At 43.9% G+C, this 20,614-nt stretch overlaps 1 protein-coding gene across 1 annotated transcript in view; it reads right to left on the reverse strand.

Moving 5' to 3' along the window:
* The window catches only part of LPAR1 (lysophosphatidic acid receptor 1), a 60,693-nt gene extending 42,850 nt beyond the window's left edge, over positions 1 to 17,843 (reverse strand). The window contains exon 1 of the mRNA XM_080987915.1: positions 17,538 to 17,843. The gene's annotated coding sequence lies outside the window, so the exon portion shown is untranslated. The remainder of the gene's footprint in view (positions 1 to 17,537) is intronic.
* Between the last annotated feature and the right edge of the window lie 2,771 nt (positions 17,844 to 20,614).

Raw genomic sequence — 20,614 nt, forward strand, 5'->3', positions numbered from 1 at the left:
TGGGGGCTACATTCCAAACCCAAAGTGTGTGTCAGTGAAATTGCATAAAATAGGGAGTCACCTGTATTTTCTTTCAGGAAATTTATTGAAGCCAGAGGCTTCTAACGTTTCTGCAGGTGCTGTTTCTGAATCCAATGGTGTTTTTACTTTTAGGTTTGGTTAAAACCCTTTAAGCTGGGAAATGAGTAGGAGAATGGGCATTAATGTAGCAACTGGCTATAAAAATACATTATACTGACTTTTACAAGTAAGTAAATTTTGATTTATACCCCGCCCTCACCGGCAAACATCAAATATCAAATACATTAAAACACAATCAAACAATTGATTAAAATACAGCTTAAAATTAGAATCAGGATAAAATTAAATGGCTGCCCACTAATTACAACCATAGGGGTCGGGAACCTCAAGTATTCATCAGGGCTAGCTATCCATGTTGGTCCCACATGAGCTGATAAAAGAGCCAAAGAGGTCGGTGGAAGAAGAGTGGAAGAAATTCAAAGATTATCTACAGAAATATTGTAAAATTAATGAATGTTAGAATGATGTTGGATAGAAATTAAGTGGTTTCCAGCTGTAATGCTTTAAGGGAATATGAAAAAAGGGTTATAAATAGGTAAAAATCTAATGCTATTATTTTTAAGATCAAGGATTAGGATAATTAAAGAGGGTAAGGATTTGCTGAACCAACAGATTGAAGTGGAATACAAAAAAGGGAGGTACGAGGAGGTCCGGGAAACAAGCTAAAGGAAAATAAGTAATGGAAAATCTGGGTGTTTTTAACCATTTTTATTTTGTATTTTTGTTATTTTTTTCACTTTTATTGTAATATTTTAAAAAATCTTAATAAATATCTTATTTAAAAAAAAAATAAAAGAGCCAAAGAGGTAACTTACAGGGTCCCATAGAGGGGTCAAACTGGGCCCGGACTGAAGGCCAGGTGGAACAGCTCCATCTTGAAAGGCCCTGTGGAAGGATGTCAAGTCCCGCAGGGCCCTGGTGTCCTGCAATAGAGCATTGCACTAGGCTGGGGCCAAAGCCGAAAAGGCCTTGGTCCTAGTTGAGGCTACTTTAACCTCCTTGAGGCCCGGGACCTCCAAAATATTATTATTTGCAGACTGTAAGGTCCTCCACAAGGCATACCGGGAGAAGCGGTCCCATAAGTACGAGGGTCCTAGGCCGTATAGGGCTTTAAAGGTTAAAACCAGCACCTTAAACCTGACTCTGTACTCCACCAGGAGCCAGTGCAGCTGGTATAGCACTGGATGAATGTGGTCCCATGGCAAGGACCCCGTAAGAAACCTCGCAGTGGCATTCTGCACCCACTGGAGTTTCTGGGTGAAGCGAAAGGCTTTTATGCAAAGTGATAATTTAATATGCAAAACATAGAGAGATTCCCTAAGTAGCTGAATAGCTTCTATACTGGGCTACTAATGACTTTCAGAAAAATAATTAAATGAATGGCAAATATTACTAGATTGATTCCTGGGAGTACACAGAGCTTTTGACCATCACTTCTTGAAGCATCCTCTTACTTATTTCCTTTTATTTTAAAAGCCCAAGATGCCAATCCAACACCACTGCAATTGGAGCTGGGGACACTTACAGGAAAAATAAGCTTTCAGTTAATTGTTCAGTAACTTTTGCAGAAAAGTTGCAGCACTTCAGTAAATAAGTATGTGGCTTCTCAACAGCAAGAAGCCTTCGGAAATTCATGTTCTTTCAGATCCTTAGAACTGTTTTGGGGGTAAAATGAGATCAGAGGCCTGCTGCAAATGGTGATTTAAAAACAACCAATGACTGATTAATGCATGTCCAGAAGATACACAATTGCACACACATGTGCGGTGCAGAACCCGGAAGTAACCCAAAAATGTCACTCAACATGTCATGAAAAGGGTATAATGGGGGCATGGCAGAACAGGGTATAACAGGGTGGGACACACATCTATGTGCTCCACTGGTGTGCACAAGGGCCAGGACAGAACCCCAATATGAAATAATCACCACCTGTATTTATTTTTAAATGTATACTGCATTTTGCCAGCTCTACAGAGGAGTCGCTCAAAATGGCAACCCATAAGACAAACATAAAAGCAACCCATGAAAATGCAAATTATCAAATGATAAAAAGCAGCACAAACAAAAATGCTAAGAGGAGCACCAGCAATCAAAACAATCTAGCAACAGAATCAAAAGCTTGTTTAAAAAAGAGTATTCTCAATTGCTTGCAGAATATAAATAAAAACATCTTTGGTTTAAACCTTTAAAAAGTAACTTGTGAAGAGGCTTCAAGTAACTTTTTTAAAGTCAGTAAACGTTTTGCATTTCTCTGCAAAAATGATACTAATATTCAACATTTCTTCTTCCACCCCATAGAAATACATTTTGTATTCACAGAGCAGCCTGCGAGCCATACATGACATCAGTCAAATTATGAATTGATGCTTTGTGTACAGATACGGAAAACAGCACTGTTGTGAGCTATTAGTACTACCAAAATGCTTTTAAAGCTCTGCTCGCTAGAATAAGCAAAAAGTTGCATCAGAAATGAGTAGGATATTTTAAGAGCTCCACAAATGGGGCTGTGCATGTAGGCAGTAAGTGGGGCCTCTGAAGCAGATCACATGGTATAGGCAAGTTGGTTTGAATTAAGGCAGTCCTTCAGCTAACCCGATCTTAAACCACTTAGGTCTTTAAAGGTACAGTGGTAATAATAATAATAATAATTCATTATTTATAATCCGCCCATCTGGCTGAGTTTCCCCGGCCACTCTGGGTGGCTCCCAATCACATGTTAAAAACAATACTGCATTAAATATTAAAAACTTCCCTAAACAGGGCTGCCTTCAGATGTCTTTTAGAAATAGGATAGCTGCTTATTTCCTTGACATCTGAAGGAAGGGTGTTCCACAGGGTGGGTGCCAGTACCGAAAAGGCCCTCTGCCTGGTTCCCTGTAGCCTCACTTCTCACAATGAGGGAACCGCCAGAAGGCCCTTGGCGCTGGATCTCAGTGTACGGGCTGAACGATGGGGGTGAAGTTAAGTACTTAATTTGTTCTGGAGGTCCGTTCTTAACCTGAAACTGTTCTTAACCTGAAGCACCACTTTAGCTAATGGGGCCTCCCACTGCTGCTGCGCCGCCGGAGCACGATTTCTGTTCTCATCCTGAAGTAAAGTTCTTAACCCGAGGTACTATTTCTGGGTTAGTGGAGTCTGTAACCTGAAGCGTAGGTAACCTGAAGCGTATGTAACCTGAGGTACCACTGTAATCACCAGCACTTTATACTGGACACAGAAACGTATTGATAACCAGTAAACCAGTAAATAAAGGCACAATGTGTCCCAACTATCTACTATCAACCAGTAATCAGGCACGTTTTTCTGAAGAAACATAAGAAGAACATCAGGCCAAAGGTTGATCTATTCCAGCACCCTGTTCCCAGTGGCCAACCAAATGCTTATGCAAAGCCCACAAGCAGGACCCAGAACCTTGTACACAGAGTCTCTAAGAGCTAGCTCATTCGTACATGATTTCGTCTAATCTACCTTTAAAGCCTCCCAAGTTGGTGGCCATTACTACACACTATCATGATTGTAGAAACTGCAGTAGCAAGCAATCTTTGGGTAGAAAACTCTTCACTTAAAAGATATAGACATATTTTTGTCATTAACCTCTTGCGTGTCGAGGTCCCCAGGGCCACCCCAATAACTCACACATCACACAGAATTTTTGTTTAAGATTTTTGGCATAATTTTGGCCACAACTTTATTAAAATACAAATTTGTGAGTGGTTGCTTAGGCACTGGTTGCGACTATCTGCCCCCACCATGGGGGACAGACTGACATTCCGCACGATGCGAAAGTCAGAATAGGGGAATACACTTGGGGGTAGCGTCGGAGCAGGGAACCTGCCCTCAGCCCTCCCCAAATGCAACCAGGAGCTCATTGCTATGGCCCGAGCTCCCCTGACAGACTGGACAAGCAATAGTTAGCCCCCAATTCCTTTAACGGAATCCCTTGCAGCAGCAGCATTAGAGGGGCAGGCACTCAACCACTTCCCCTCAACCAACCAAACCATAAACCAATGCCTAACCACAACCTTACAAGTTGTGACGATTGGCTACGCAGTAGGCAAAAACCAAATGGCCCCAGCCAATCAGCCAGATGGACAAAATTCCTACCGCGCCCCTGCCCCAAAGCAGACGACCCCATGACAGGCATAGCAAGGTCAAAGCGAACAACCCTATTCTAGGGAGGGAGGGAGGGGCAATCCAATGCACGGTCGAAAAGAGGAAGCCCTAGCCTCGTGAAAGAAGTTTTAGCATTTCTGGCTGTCAATCAACAAACGGTAACATTAACTTCTTCCCAACAACAAGGGAAGCCCCAATCGCATCAGTGGCCAACGGTCAATTAGCCCACCCCCAACTTTGGAGTGTCCTGGCGGCCCCCACTGCAACACGTGCTCTTTCTCAAAGTTAATGGCACTGGACTGGGGTAATGCAGCTTCCAAGTGCTTATCAGCATTCTAGAATAATTAAACCAAAACCCATAATCCAAACATCTTCAACTGCAATTGTTTGTTATAATGCTACTTATTAAGGGGCATTCAAAATCTTTAAAATTAAAAGCACTTCTGAAAGATTTGCTGTAGGGGACTATTTAAAGGGCTGTAGTGCTCCCCAAAATTGCCAGAGTTCCCTATCCAAAATAATAAAGAATAGATACAGTATAAGTAAAATGTTCCACTGTTCTAATCTTGACACCCATTTGGTTTACATCCACATACTGTATGTAACCTTTTACAGATACTGGCAGCTGAATGAACTATTTTAAATTCTCACCCGCCTCTGATTCTGGCAGGATAAACAGTGATAAACTTTATTAGAAATATGTGGAAAACAATCCCTTCTCCTTTGTGCACTGAATTGATTTCTATCTCAAAGAATAATACAAAAATTAACTTAAGCAGCATATTTCCCAAAGCTTTGTGTGCTCACTAAAAAATAAATAAACGAATGATAGGTAAGGTAGTGTACTTTACAGATGAATGGATACAGCTGTAATTCAAAGGTACTTTCCTCAGTTAGGTTGCAGACCAAGATGTTCTGAACTCAACATTAGCTACTGAATAATCTGTAACCGTTTAGCAGACAGTAACTTCACTGTGGCCATTAAAATGGAAAAAAAGGGTGATGGGCATAATTCAAACACAGGCTGGGCAGCAATAGGATGTGATGGAGCAGCATAGCCAACAAAGAATTCAAAGCCTGGGCAGAAGATGGCGGCAAAGACTAGCCTGGACCGCTATGCCAGCCTGGAGGTGGTGTAGAGACTGGGTGTGATGGCCTGGGATTCGGATTCAGATGCTGAACCTGAGGAATCCCAGCCTGCTCAGGAGTCCCCGCCTCCAGAACCAGCTGAGCCAGGGCTGGGGCTTGAGCCTGAAGGGTCCTCACCTGTGCTGGATCCTCAGGTGCAGCCACCAGCTGAGTCTGCTCTGGCTCCTGAGATGATGGAGGACCCATTGCCTGCAGGTGCTCTACTCGCAGCCCCGTCAGGGGAAGCTGAGGTTGCCTCTGGGTCCGGTAACCCTCCAGCCTCTCCTGAGCTGCAGAGGCTCAGGGCAGAGAGGCGTAGAGAACTAAGTTCCCGCAGGAGGAGTGCTCGCCTCCAGGCCAGGAGAGGTGAGTCACCTGTGGACCGGGGCTGCCCTATGCCTTGGAGAAGATAAAAGCCAGCCAGCCCCAGTCCCAGGTTGCGGGAGCAACATTGTTGGTAGCCTGTTCCTGCCTGCACCCTGTCCTGCTCTTCTGCCAGAGTTCCTGACCTCACCTGACTCCCTACCTTGGACCAGCTTCAGCCTTGATGGACAGCCTCCATACCGCACCCTCGACCTTGGACTGGACTTGGACCTTGCCACACAGTTAACCCTCAGGACCAGCACACTGGGCCTGGATTAAGTCAAGTGATGACAGTAGGGCCAGCTCAGGATACAGGAAATCCCAAGCAAGCTCAGCCTTTCCTCTGGAACACTCCAAGTTAGGTCTTTCTGCTGGCAGATAGTTCAGTTGGTTAGGAAGCTCCATTTAGTGAGTGGAACAGGGCTTCTGCAGCAGCAGAGTGATACTAGTGTCACTCCACTGGATGGGCTGGGCAAATGGGTCTGAGGGCCCTGAAGGAAATACAGGCCTGATTTAAAGCTCCGAAGTGGGATCCAAAGTAACGCTCTTGTCTTTCTTTCCATCCCATTCCTCAGAAGCCTTTGTGGGTAATGATAGGAGGGGAGAAGAAAAGCTAAATCCCTCCCCACTTCTCTCCTCCTCCGAAAAGGATTTCTGGGAAACGAAGTAAGCTGACTAAAGTAAAGGTAAAGGGACCCCTGACCATTAGGTCCAGTCGTGGCTGACTCTGGGGTTGCAGCGCTCATCTCGCTTTACTGGCTGAGGGAGCCGGCGTACAGCTTCTGGGTCATGTGGCCAGCATGACTAAGCTGCTTCTGGAGAACCAGAGCAGCGCACGGAAACGCCGTTTACCTTCCCGCTGGAGTGGTACCTATTGATCTACTTGCACTTTGACATGCTTTCGAACTGCTAGGTTGGCAGGAGCAGGGACCGAGCAACGGGAGCTCACCCCGTTGCGGGGATTCAAACCGCCAACCTTCTGATCGGCAAGTCCCAGGCTCTGTGGTTTAACCCACAGCGCCACCTGCGTTCCGTAAGTAAGCTGACTACCACCACCCTTAAATGTTTGGTGTGGTTTTTCCCCCCAAAACCAAAAAATAAAAGAAAAATTACAAACATCAAATTCAGCATCCATATTCGTTTCCTAGCACAAGCCTGTTACATGATTAATTAAATCAAATATACCTAATTACTCTAAACGTCTCTTTGCTGTATACAAATAAATCACAGTTAGACATTTTATATTTAAACTTTTATCTTATAAATAATATTTCAAATTCCCCCAAACCCCCCACTCCCCTTCACCCATGTGTGATCTCAATTTTTTTGCTTCTTCCGAAATGTTTGGGGGGTTTTGGGGGGTTTTTTTGCTCCCAAGCATTCTAAAATGGAAAAAAGGGGGAGGGCGAGCAAGTGGTAACTAGGCCATCACATGTGTCCACAGATTGCTCCATAGTTTCTATGGGGGTTACTTCACAGCCAGTGTGGAAGGTTGCAGGCCTTGGAATTACTATTCTGACCAAGTCAATAACATTTTGAACTCTTGAATGTGATATCTATATCATTTAATAAACAGACAAATGACTTTTATGAAATCACATCTCTGATTTGTTAAATTTCCAGTTTTAAACTGTGAGAGTGTCTCTTTTGTGGTCCGATGTGCATAAAACAAGTTGTGAAACTTAGCAAATGCCAAAAAATTAACACATGCCTAAATTTGAGGCCCTCTCTGAGCCCGAGTTCTGAGGCCAAATGACCCTCCTGAGCCCCTTCTTATAAGGTCTGTGTGCATCCACCAGAAGATTGTGGCAGCGGGCACAGACCTGCTTTATCCTCATGTTGTTGTTGTTTAGTCGTTTAGTTGTGTCCAACTCTTTGTGACCCCATGGACCAGAGCACGCCAGGCACGCCTGTCTTCCACTGCCTCCCACAATTTGGTCAAACTCATGCTGGTAGCTTCGCGAACACTGTCCAACCATCTTGTCCTCTGCCGTCCCCTTCTCCTTGTGCCCTCCATCTTTCCCAGCATCAGGGTCTTTTCCAGGGAGTCTTCTCTTCTCATGAGGTGGCCAAAGTATTGGAGCCTCAGCTTCACGATCTGTCCTTCCAGTGAGCACTCAGGGCAGATTTCCTTAAGAATGGATAGGTTTGATCTTCCTGCAGTCCATGGGACTTTATCCTCATGTGTTGTGTCAAATAGACACCCCTAGAGAGAACACCATGGAACACCAATGGGCTTGAACCCATGACCCTGAGGTTAAGAGCATCTTGCTTTACTGACTGAGCTATCCCAGCATTAATAGATTAATAGATGCAAAATAGATTGCAATGCGGTATCTTAAATAAGGCATCTAAAATACTAATGACCAATTAAAGTTCGATTTTACTTGTTAGGAATACAGCTGCTACCTCTCAGTGGAACTGAGCCTTACTCTATTTCCCACTTTAGGTTCTTCTGAACCTGCCATCTAAATTCTTTAATCTTTTGTAACCTAGTAATTAGATGTATTTCCATCAGGCAAAGTAGGCGGTAGTCTGGTTAACTAGAGTCTAGTGCAAAGGTTAAGGCAGTAAAACATTACCTCAGGCTAAGGAGCCAAATTGGCATTTACATCCTGCATTAGTGTTTTATGGCCACATCAAAGAGACATTCTTCCATGCAAAGGAGCTTCCTTCACAACTATGTACACAGTGTAAAACAACCTTCCCAATCATTCAATCAATCACTGAGAATCACTGAGAATACACCTGCCTTGCGGCACTTGCAAGATGCACACTAACATGGCAACTGTTCTGGAAACTGGGACAATCAGAGAATTTCAAAAACAAAGCAACTGTGAAAGAGCTTTTTGTCTGTCAAGCTGTCTTGTTATCTTCTCACTCACACCTTCCATCTCTCATACGATGGCTTAGAGAACCAGGCAGGGTGATGGGAGTTGCAGCACAAACATATATTTGAGGGACACTATGATTACCTAACCATGATTGCAAATGTTAATGTTAAGATCAGTACATACACAATGGAGGGAACATAAGCATAATGGTCTGCTTGCAAGACCTCCTAAGCTGATACAGTCATACCTCAGATTACAGACGCTTCAGGTTGCGTTTTTTGGGGTTACGGACCGCCAAAATCCAAAAGTACCAGAACGGGTTACTTCCAGGTTTCGGTGGTCACGTATGCACAGAAGTGCTAAATCGCGGTTTGCGCATGTGCAGAAGTGCCGAATTGCAACCCATGCATGCACAGACGCGCCGCTGCGGGTTGCGAATGCTGTGGGTTGCGAATGTGCACAGATCACGTTCACAACCTGAGCGTCCACTGTATAGTACTTGGGAGTGTTGGACTGGGACCTGGAAAACGAGGATTCAAATCCCCCCTTGCCCATCATACTCACTGAGTGACCTTTAGCCAATCACAGCCTCTCAGCCTAACCTACCTCACAGTGCTGTTGTGAGGATTAAATGAAGAAGGTGAGAACCATATATGCCAACTTGAGCTCCTTGGGGGGGGGGGGAGATGGGATGTAAATGAAATAATAATTCAACCTTAATAATAATAATTCAACCTTGGGTTCCCAGATAACAACTCCACCCCATCTGGGGACCACATGAATGTACATGTCAGCAAAAAGGCCTTAGGTGGATCAAAGGAATTGCAAGCTCCTCTCCAGAAGTCTGCCCACCTCCTTAGCTTTCTCACCAAGTCATTGTTTATGCGAAGCAGCTCAGTGGTAACAATGGAGGGTGGGTGGCTGGGATTCCTACACTACCAGGGAGGGGAACATCAACATTCAGGAAACTCCTGATGTCCTAGTCAATAGGAAATGTCATGATGGCCCACAAATGAAGGGTACTATTAATTATATCATGCAGAGCAGTAAGACAACTTTTGTAAAAACTCACAATAAAACCACACTGATATGTGTATGAGGGGAGAAAATGCACAAGGCTTACTTAGGGCTGCAATACATCCAAAATAACCATGATTTGTCCGTCGGAAATGGCGTTCGGGTATGAAATGGGCGAAAACATCTGGGAAAACCCAGGCATATGGCAGCTCATAATGCTGAAAAAAACTCAACAACTTTGCCAAAAGAAATATGGCAACCCTAACTTACTTAAATGGTAATAATTAAAAATTTGAGCTTATAAGAAAAATGCAGGTCATTTTTCCTAAAGGTTCAAATAACTTCTCATACCAGCAAGTCTGAGAACCTTCAAGTATTATAGGCCAGTATTATTATCTACATACTGAGGAAGAGCTGAGTTGTCTAAAGCCACCTAGTGAATTTGTGGCTGAGTTAAGATTTTTCATTTTTGCTAGAACAAAGTATTTGGTCCAACAGTTTTCAAGGGGGTGCATCAAAAACCATCACAGAAGACTGGATTAGTTTTGGGTGAGGGGGAGGCTGAGTGAGTAGCATATTTCTATTTACTTTGTCTTACTTTATTAGGTATGTCAGAGGTTCCAATTATTTTTCCTCTTTCTTTAGTAAAAAAACAAAAAAAAAATTGCTGCTTGAAGGGTTTTTTTGATGCTACAGTATTTGATAAGACAACATTTTGGAAAATTCACCACTCCCCCCAAAATAGCTGATTATCCTATGTGGAGGACAAATGGCCTGCAAAAACATGGGAGGTAAGATATTTGGCCCAGCTCTAATTTGAACCAGGAACTTCTTGGTTCATTCTCTAGGGGAGCACTTAGCGAGTAATTCGTTGAATTCAGCAGGACTTGTTTCCAATTAAGCATACATAGGCCTGGGCTCTTGAATCACTATGCTAACTCCATTTTCATTTTCATGCTCTAGTTCAAAAACAGAGTAAATGTATGATTAAGCGTAATGTACACAATCTATGGAAATTTAGCACATTTTTTTTTTAGCCAACCAATTATCTGTCCACAAAAGCTATCTTTATTTAAGCAACTTATGCTGTTTAAGTTGAAGGTAAGGAAGAAAAAGAAAACAGAACAGATGTTTTCCATACTTTACTGTATCTTCATTTATTTAAAAAAAGGAGGGGCAAGGAGGCTAATATGACCTATTTCCAATGCTTACATTTGTTATTTTGAACATAGTGCTGAAACTGTGCAAATTAACTGGCAATCCTTCCACGTCTTTTAACACAGCTATACCATAAAGATAAACCAAGAAAAACAAAATCTAAATCCTAAGAAATGTAAACAGCAAGAACAGCCGTTCTTTTTCAAGAGGTACTGTTTTCTTCACAGCCACAGTCAATACTGGGCTTGATTCAAGCATATCTGAGATGCAGCAGTTTAAAGGAATCACAGAACTTGCAACTTTCAAAACCGATTGCAAAACAAGATTCTTAGCATAGCAGCTCCACATCTTGGAGCTTAAATCATGGCACAGAACAAAAAAGTAGGGGCTCCATATTACATAAAATCACAGGTGTTCATAGGCAAGGAATTTCCATCTACCTCAAGCAAGCAAGTCAAGCCACGCATGGCAGTATACAACCTTTTACATTCTTTAGCCAGTACAACCAGATAGTAAATTATTTCCTAAAAACCAAATAAATTACGGGATAAAAAATACCAAGGCACCAAGAAAAAACCTTGGTGTAGCTCATGATTGGATGCGGGTGGCACTATGGGTTAAACCACAGAGCCTAGGACTTGCCAATCAGAAGGTCGGCGGTTCGAATCCCCGTGAGGGGTGAGCTCCCGTTGCTCGGTCCCTGCTCCTGCCAACCTAGCAGTTCGAAAGCACTTCAAAGTGCAAGTAGATAAATAGGTACCGCTCCGGTGGGAAGGTAAACGGCGTTTCCGTGCGCTGCTCTGGTTCGCCAGAAGCGGCTTAGTCATGCTGGCCAATAAAGCGAGATGAGCGCCACAACCCCAGAGTCGGTCACGACTGGACCTAATGGTCAGGGGTCCCTTTACCTTTACCTTTACCTTTAGCTCATAATTACTGAGGAAAAAGCTTGACTGCAATTCCTGATTCAGATGAAATGCTAAGCCAAATCCTACCTTATGTAGGTAGCAAAAATGACCAGGAAGGAGCAGAGCAGCAGTGAACTCTCTTCTCTGGGAGCTAATAAGACTTCCATGTCCCTGCTAAGCCACAGTTTAGCTTAGCACAGGTGTAGGCAACCTAAGGCCCGGGGGCCGGATGCGGCCCAATCGTCTTCTCAATCTAGCCCACGGACGGTCCAGGAATCCGCGTGTTTTTACATGAGTAGAATGTGTCCTTTTATTTAAAATGCACCTCTGGGTTATTTGTGGGGCATAGGAATTTGTTCATTCCCCCCCCCAAAAAAATAGTCCGGCCCCCCACAAGGTCTGAGGGACGGTGGACCGGCCCACGGCTGAAAAAGGTTGCTGACCCCTGGCTTAGCATGATGTTTGAACCAGGCCGCTGTGAAATACAGATGCAACCATATGAAAACGCATACTGAAAAGAAACAATTCTGCATTGTGTGGAAATATCACACATTAAAATCCCACAACTAAATAAGGACTAGTTCATCCTTAAGTTCCTCTGGCTTGCATTATTCATCTAAACGTTAAGAGAAAGTAGAGGAACATTCCAAACTAAAAATGGTATAGTTGTATACATCACCATAATATCTCTAGTCATTTCTGTGTCATATTAACTCCCTTGTGCTCCCTGAAATTCTAAATTTCAGAAAGCAGGGCAAAAGAGTTATTAGACTACAGCACGGTATGTTTGAAGTTCGAGGTAATGAGTTATACATTTATAAGCTTGAAAATTAATAGATTGCTACTGAGAAACTCTGTGAAATCTGAGATTGCAGTCAAAGGCAAGAAATTCTGTAAGAGATCTATGGAAATTAAGGCTGTAATCCAATGCACATTTGCCTTGGAATAAGCCCCACTGAATAAAGTGGGGGCGGGGAGCGGGTTTGAACTGTGAGCATACACAGGCCTTACCTATGTAAGCACAGTGTGTGTTTTTTTCAAATGGCCATGTAGAATCTACAGACCTACAGTGCTTTTTTTTTTTTTAATTAAAAAGGTTAAGATAAGCTAAAACTACACCTCTGTATTTGTATAAATAGCAGCCATGACATGAATTCCATGAGCCAAAGTTCCAAATGCTAAAAACAGATATATGTATATATTTCCTGCATGATAGCCATGCAAGACTTTTGGCCCACAACAACCCCAGCAGACTCCAGAGCCAACAATTTTCATTGCCAAACTGAAATCAAATTCCCCAACCTGGAAAAATGAGTCACTGTAGAGCAGAACACACAATGCAACAAAAATATGTTGGCACCAACGAATGATTTCCCACTCCCTGCTCTTAAAGATATATATAGAGAGAGAGAGAGAGAGAGAGAGAGAGAGAGAGAGAGAGAGAGAGACATATACCTATACCATCTATATCTATATCAACTGTATCTATATCTACATCTATCTATATCTCCAAGTCAGAAGCACCTAGAACTTGGTCAAATGAAAAACTTGGTCAAATGCACAAATGACCAAAATAGGGGTGGTGCATTTTACCCAATATTTGAGTTTCGATTTATTGACATTAAAGAAATGGCCTAGAACCACTGGCTAGACCTTTTTGAAAAAGCTTATAATTCATGTATTCATTCATTTACTATGTTCCATTTCTTTTCCACCATTTGCCAAACACACAGCAAGGGTAACAAAAAATTAGGAAGAAGAGCATCATTGTACCAACTTGCTCAGATTCCACAACCAGATTGTTGACTGAGGTCAACTTATTGGGAACATGAAACTCCCTTCCTTGTTATGATAAAACATATTCGCCGGCTGACTGTTTCTATCTGAGCACAATTCAAAGTGCTAGCCATGACCTTTAGATCCTTAAATGGCTTGGGATCAATAGGAACCTTCATGGGTTTAAACACTCTTCATGCAGGGATGTGAGGATGTGGAGGTTTTCAGGCTCAGGCACCCCCTTCCAAGAAAGGCTGTTTTGGCCCCTTCTCTGATGGCATTCTAGTAGCAAGTGAAGACCTCCTTGTTCAGGCAGGTCTTTGGCCTGTTGCAAACCTCTTCCTATGTTCTTAATTGTGGGGCAGCCTCTCTACATTCCTATGCTTGTTTGTAATTGACCCATTGGTGATACACTTTGTTGATTCTGAAGGTCATAATATAATGAAGAAAATAAGTTGGTCTCTGAGGAATGTAGATATAGATATGGAGGACTTCATAGCAGTAGTGTCCAAAACACAATGGGGAACTAACACAGTTCTTTTCTGTGATCAAAAGAGCTGGCATGTTCTATACAAACTGATGTTCCTGAACAGTCACCAATGACAGTCCACATCGAGCACGCAAGTGACAACAGACTACCTTGAGGTTACAGAGGCATGAATTGTCGTCATCGTATCCTGGTCAAATAGACAAGCATGTGAAAGGTGTCAAACAAAATTATTTCAGTCTAGTGTGGTTCAACTTCAGTTAGCTCACCTACTTCCAAAATGTCACCATGGCAAGAAACACAGACTCTGTAGGACCCGGGTCAGATTAAAAAGAAGCACAGCTGGGTGACACCAGCATAGGAATCCAAACCTCCATGCAATCTCACTACACAGTCAAAAGAAGTGTGAACAAGATGGAGCCCTCTAGGAGTTGAATGGGAGTAAATGGGGTAGAGATGCACAGCTGGCCATTTTAGCCCTCTGTCTCTTCTTAACTGAAAGGAGCAGAAATTGTAGACTTGTGACACAGCTCTGGAGTATTAAGCCTGCAGGAAGATCTAATGATCGGTGCCAAGCAATGGCAATTATAAATTGGCATAAACCAAGAAACACAATTTCTCTTACTTTCCCCCTCCGTGCAGGGTTAGCAAACATGATGCCCTCCAGCTGTTGAACCACAACTCCCATCATCTCTGACCACTGGCTATGCTGGCAGGGTCTGATGGAAGTTGTAGTCGAGCAAAACATCTGGAGGGAACCACGTGGTCTGCTCCTGTCCTAGTGAGTGAAGCCAGCGATCATAAATCGTCAAGAGCTGTGGCTGTTCCTATTATTGTTTAGGGAAATCCCTAAAAACAGAAATGTCATGATTTAATGGGCAGAAATGTAAAGCGGAAGAGATCCTATCAACATGTGGTGGGATGGATTAATATAGAAAAACACTGTTTCTAAAACAGTCAGAGAACATGTAGAGCAACTTGCACGAGTGTGGTACTCTCCAGATGTTTTTACTACAACTCATATCAGCTTGAGTCAGCACAACCAATGGTCAAGGATGATGGGAGTTGTAGGTCAAAACAAATGGTAGGCACCCTAGGATGATTTAGAGACTTCACTTGAAGTTAGATTCCCAATTTGACTCACAGGAGAGGGGGGATAGAAATACAGTGGTACCTCGGGTTACATACGCTTCAGGTTACATACGCTTCAGGTTACAGACTCCACTAACCCAGAAATAGTGCTTCAGGTTAAGAACTTTGCTTCAGGATAAGAACAGAAATCAGGTTCCGGAGGCACAGCGGCAGCAGGGGGCCACATTAGCTAAAGTGGTGCTTCAGGTTAAGAACAGTTTCAGGTTAGGAACAGACCTCCGGAATGAATTAAGTACTTAACCTGAGGTACCACTGTATGGATAAAGATGGTCAACTTTGATTTTAACCTTTCTTTCTTTCTTTCTTTCTTTCTTTCTTTCTTTCATTTCCAGTTTCTTCTTCTGATCTAGACTATGCCTGGTTATCCTTGTTCAGCCTCTTCAAGCTTAAGGAAATGAAATTGGACAAAAGACTTCTGTGTATACATTCTTATCCTGAGCTCCTCTGCATTTTTACAAAATCATGCTGATACTTTTTTCTTCTTCTGTAGTTAAGCAAGCACATGTATAAAATAGGAGAAAGCACGAAAGGACTTAAATCAGCCCGGAATTTGTGACGCTATGAATATTAATTTTAAAAGTATGCAGCATTTAGTCCACGCAAGCCTCATTGCTTTGACGATTATTTCAACTAAAATGCTTTGTCCAAGGCAAGACAGCTTATGAAAACGCAGTGCTTGAAACATGCTCTATTTACACACTTTCCTTTATACTTAGCAGACCAAACGGTGCATATTTAAGACGAAGTCCTTATTCAACTTTTAATAAACTAAGGCCGCAATATTACACATATGCCTAGGAATAAGTTCCATTGAACTCAGCAGGACTTACTTCTGAGTAGACACGCATAGGATTGTGCTCTAGGAGTAAAACTCTAAGTATGTTTACTTAAGAGTAAATTTCACTGGCTCAGTATGATTTATTTCTGAGTAAGCAAGCCTGGGATTGGGCTGCACAGCTAATTAGGACCAGAAAGAGGCTTATATTTCATGTTAATGGAGAATTATCATCATACAGTGACTAAAACATATCAGAATTGTCTGCTGGGGTGGGGGGTGTGTGAAGAGAATCAACCATTTCGCAGCTTTTCAACCACCCTGACTGCAAGAATAACTTAAGGTGGTTAAAACGTGCTGTGGGATTTCTAATCCACACCCAACAATATTGTCATAAATTGCCGAAGCAAGGAAGCTGACAACGGGTTAATTCTTGAGAACTGAATCCTTATGCATTTCCAACACCTCAGTTTAGGCTGAGAGCAACACTCCCAGGGTGTCGGCCACTCTTGAAACTTCAAAAATACCATATGGCTCCAAGGAGCGGAGGTTGGGGGGAGAGGAGGAGGGAAATACCTAGGTTTGGAAACCTATTGCAGAGTAACAAATTCCAAAGAAATCAAGATGGGATCTTAAACCTTAAATTCCAAAACTGGGCGCCTTATTTTTTTTTTTTTTTTACCACCAAGGGGAAGAACTCAAAACTCCCGTTTGGAAAAAGGGGCGCAGAACTTGCAGAGAGTTGTGGTTCTTGCTAGACAGAGGAAGAATCTTGTTTACTATGCAGCAAATTTCATCTTAAACAAGGATACTCGAGATTGGGTTGGGGAGCGGGGAAAACGACAGCTTGACTTGGAACGAAACCACTCACAGGGGTGCCAACTTGAATAAAATATTGAGGGGGGCCTGTAAGCCCCGCCCCACATAATCCATCACAAGGCGCACAAACACCATTTGAATGGCAATGCCCATTCACGGGGAGGGGCACCCCCCAAATATTTTATAGGGGGGTTAGGGGTGCCAACTTGGAATAAAATATTGGGCGACAATAAGCCCCGCCCCCACATTCCAAGATCGGCAATGCCCGTTCACTAGGGGTTGGGGAATATTTTATAGGAGTTTTAGGGGTGCCAACTTGGAATAAAATATTGGGAGGGGGGCAAGTCAGTCCAGCCCTGGATAATCGATCACATGACTCCATTGGAATGGCAATACTGTACAGCCCACCCACTTTTTATTGGGGTGGGTGGGAGGTGGAACCCCTCGAAATTTGGGGGGGTGCGCGCGTAAGATGACCCCCCACCCCACTCTCGGAGTTGTCTCCTGACCTCTATGGCCACTAAACCTCCCCACGAAGTCGCCCTTAAAGCCCCGAGGAGGAGGAGAAGAAAACGAGCGGATCCCTCCAATCGCACCCATTTAAAACCCAGCGACGTGGAAGGAAAACTCTTTTTTTTCCTTACCCCCCTGGCGAAATGGAAGAGAGAGGAATAGAAGAAGCTATTCGAAAGCAGGGAGAGAAAGCAGACATTCTTCCACCGAGGAGGGAAACTTTTTTGGCGGGGAGGAGAGGAGAGGAAAGGGATTTTTCAGACCGACGCCTGGGAAAAAATAAAAAATAATGATTGCCGAGTATTAGAGAAGCCGATTTCCACCCCCCAAAAAAGTGTGTTTGCCCCCCCACCCACGGGAAAAATCCACCCACCCCCTTACCTACCTCCCCCACCCCCACCCCACTCCGCGTTTACCTGGGCCAGGCGATGCGCCCCGCAGCCCCAAGGACGGGCTGAGCCGGAGGCGCGTCTTCCCGCCGCCTCTCGCTGCTAATGCCGCCGCTGCCTCGTCCCAAGTCGGCCGCCGACTCCAGCCGCTCACTTCGCGGCGGCGGGGCAGCGGGGAGGAGGAGGAGGCGGCGGCGGCGTCAGCAACACCATCCTCTCCCCATCTCCATCTCTCTCTCGGAGGGGACTCGGAGGCGAGGCTGCGCTCCCGAGCAGAGCGGTGGCGGCGGTTGTGGGGCGCTCAGCCTCGAACTCGCCTCCTCGCCCCCCTGCGCCGCCGCCTTCGCTGCTGCTGATTCTTCTTCTTCTTCTTCTCCTTCTTCTTCTTCTTCTTCTTCAGGGCTCCGCGGCTCTGGCGCCTTTTTCCCCACCCCGCGTTGGAGCCGCGTGCCCTGCGCAAATGGCGCTGCTGCCCGCCTCTCTCTCTCTCTCTCTCTCTCTCTGAGGGGGAGAGTTTTGAGGGTTAAGTATAAACTGGATTCACGTGTAGGCTAAACAAGGCTATAGCTTAGGGCCCCCTCTCTTGGGCCCCCCCAAAAGAATTAAAGGAGAAAATAAAACTGGATGTACATTTCCAAAATACAAAATATAAGATTAAAAAAAAAAACCACCTACATACAGCAACAGTGTTTTGTGTTGTGTAGGCTCCTATGATGTAAGCAGGCATGTCCAACAGGTAGATCGTGATCAGGTAGATCACTGGTAGATCATTGGCTCCCCCCAAAGAAGCTGAACAACTGTGGCTCCCTAAAGAAAGTCAACTTTTTACCTCCTCCCTGAAAAAAAACTCAACAACTTTGACCCGAACTGCCCCCCCAATGGGCCTTTCTCCTTCCTAAATCGTCTGCACACAATGGCGGAAATCACGTCTGTGCAGAAGCCAGTGCGGGAAATCGCGGGCAGGTGTGCTCGCACGCACACACACACACACATACAATCCAGCCCACAGAGGGATCTCCGCTGGAGTGATCCGGCCCAGGAGAGGTAAACCTTGCCGACCCCTGGTGTAGACAGGATTTGGGGGTATAGTATAGCCAGAGACAGTTTGACACATTTTAAAAATCCACCCGGACAGATATTTTACCTCTGAAAAAGAGGACGTGTCCTGGAAAAAGAGGACACATGGCAACCCTGTAACGTCATCTCCAACTCCTCGAAAGATTCCATCAACGGTGTCTCTGAAAAATTTTCCATATCACTTGGGAAGACAGGCGAACTAATGTCAGTGTACTGGAAGAAGCAAAGATCACCCGTGTCTAAGCAATGATTCTTTAGCATCAACTTTGTTGGACTGATCATGTTTGGATGCCTGATTATCGTCTTCCAAAGCAACTACTCTATTCTCAACTTAAGAATGGAAAGTGAAATAGCAGTGGGTAACAAAAGAGATTTAAAGACTCTCAAGGCAAATCTTCAAAAACTGCAATATAAGCACGAATAACTGAGAAACACTGGCCTGCAAGTGCTCCAATTGGAAAACAGCTTTCTCCAAAGGTGTCGTGGATTTTGAAGAAGCACGCACTCAGAACGAAAGGGAGAAACATCCTAAGAGGAAGGCACGCTTGGCAAACCCTCACCATGATCAACCCCCCCCCCGGAAACCTATGTCCCCACTGTGGAAGGACATGTGGATCCAGAATTGGCCTCCACAGTCACTTACGGACTTACTATTAAGATCATGTTCATGGAAGACAATCTTACTTGATTATGAGTGATTGCCAAAGAAGAGAAGAAGAAGATGATGGTGGTGAAGAAGAAGAAGAAGAAGAAGAAGAAGAAGAAGAAGAAGAAGAAGTGTGTGCTCCCTTTACACAAGGAGTGTTACTCACCAAAGGTGCCAACTTGAATAAAATGAATCACATGACATGGCACCCCATAAAATGGCCACCCCATAAAATGGATCACATGACATGGCACATGCACACACCATTGGAATGGTAATGCCCATCAACTTTGGGGGGACAGCCCCCTAAAATATTTTATGGGGGGCCGGCCAAAGAGACCTCAGCCTGTAGGAGTTCAGCCACCTCCGTTTGACCTTACACTAGATGCAACCCATCAGCGGTGTCAACTTGAATAAAATATTGGGGGAGGCAAGTAAGCTCTGTCCTACATAAGCGATCACATGATGCGGCGCAAACACACCATTTGAATGGCAATGGCCATCAACTTTGGGGGGAGGGGAAGCCCCCTCAAATATTGTATGGGGAGGGCGTGAAGGGACCTCGGTCCCCAGGAGTTGGCTCCTATGTTCCCCAGCCACCTTTGTTGACCATACACTGGTTCCAACCCATTATTATGATTATAATCCTACCACCGCTCCCCTGACACCCCTTACACACCCAAAACATGTACAGTGGTACCTCGGTTTACGAACTTAATCCATTCCAGAAGTCCGTTCTTAGACCGAAACCGTTCTTAAACCAAGGCGCGCTTTCCCTAACTAGGCCTCCCGCTGCCGGTGCCCTTCCACCGTTCAGCTTCCATTCGTAGACCAAAGTAAAGTTCGCTAACTGGAACACTACTTCCAGTTATGCGGAGTTCATATACCGAATAGTTTGTAAACAGGGCTGTTCTTAAACTGAGGTACCACTGTAAACATAGTTTATTATTATTATTATTTATTGCTTGCTTTTCACCATTAGGTCCCAAGACAGCTCACTATGGCATAAAATACAATATTAAAAACAGTTCAAAACAAATTGCAGTCGCTACTATAGTAGGTCCTAAAAAAATACACCTTTCAAGTATCAAAGGCCAGGGTGCATTTTGTTCCATTCACTCTCCAGGAGTTTGGACTTGAATGGATACATCTAAAGTAGTTCTTTGTATGCCTATATATATATATATATATATATACACATATACTGTATAGATACAGATATATAATTTGACAAACAAGAAGGAATTCACCAGTGTCTAACTGATACTAAGTTGCAAGCAGAACATTAAGAATAAAATACAATTCAAGTCTGTTAGATTGTTTGTTAAATTTTCTAGTTACTTTATCCTGCCCAAGGCAAGCCAAAGCAACTTACAACCAA

Source organism: Podarcis pityusensis (assembly GCF_964106645.2).
Source record: "Podarcis pityusensis genome assembly, chromosome: 17".
NCBI classification, from domain to species: domain Eukaryota; kingdom Metazoa; phylum Chordata; class Lepidosauria; order Squamata; family Lacertidae; genus Podarcis; species Podarcis pityusensis.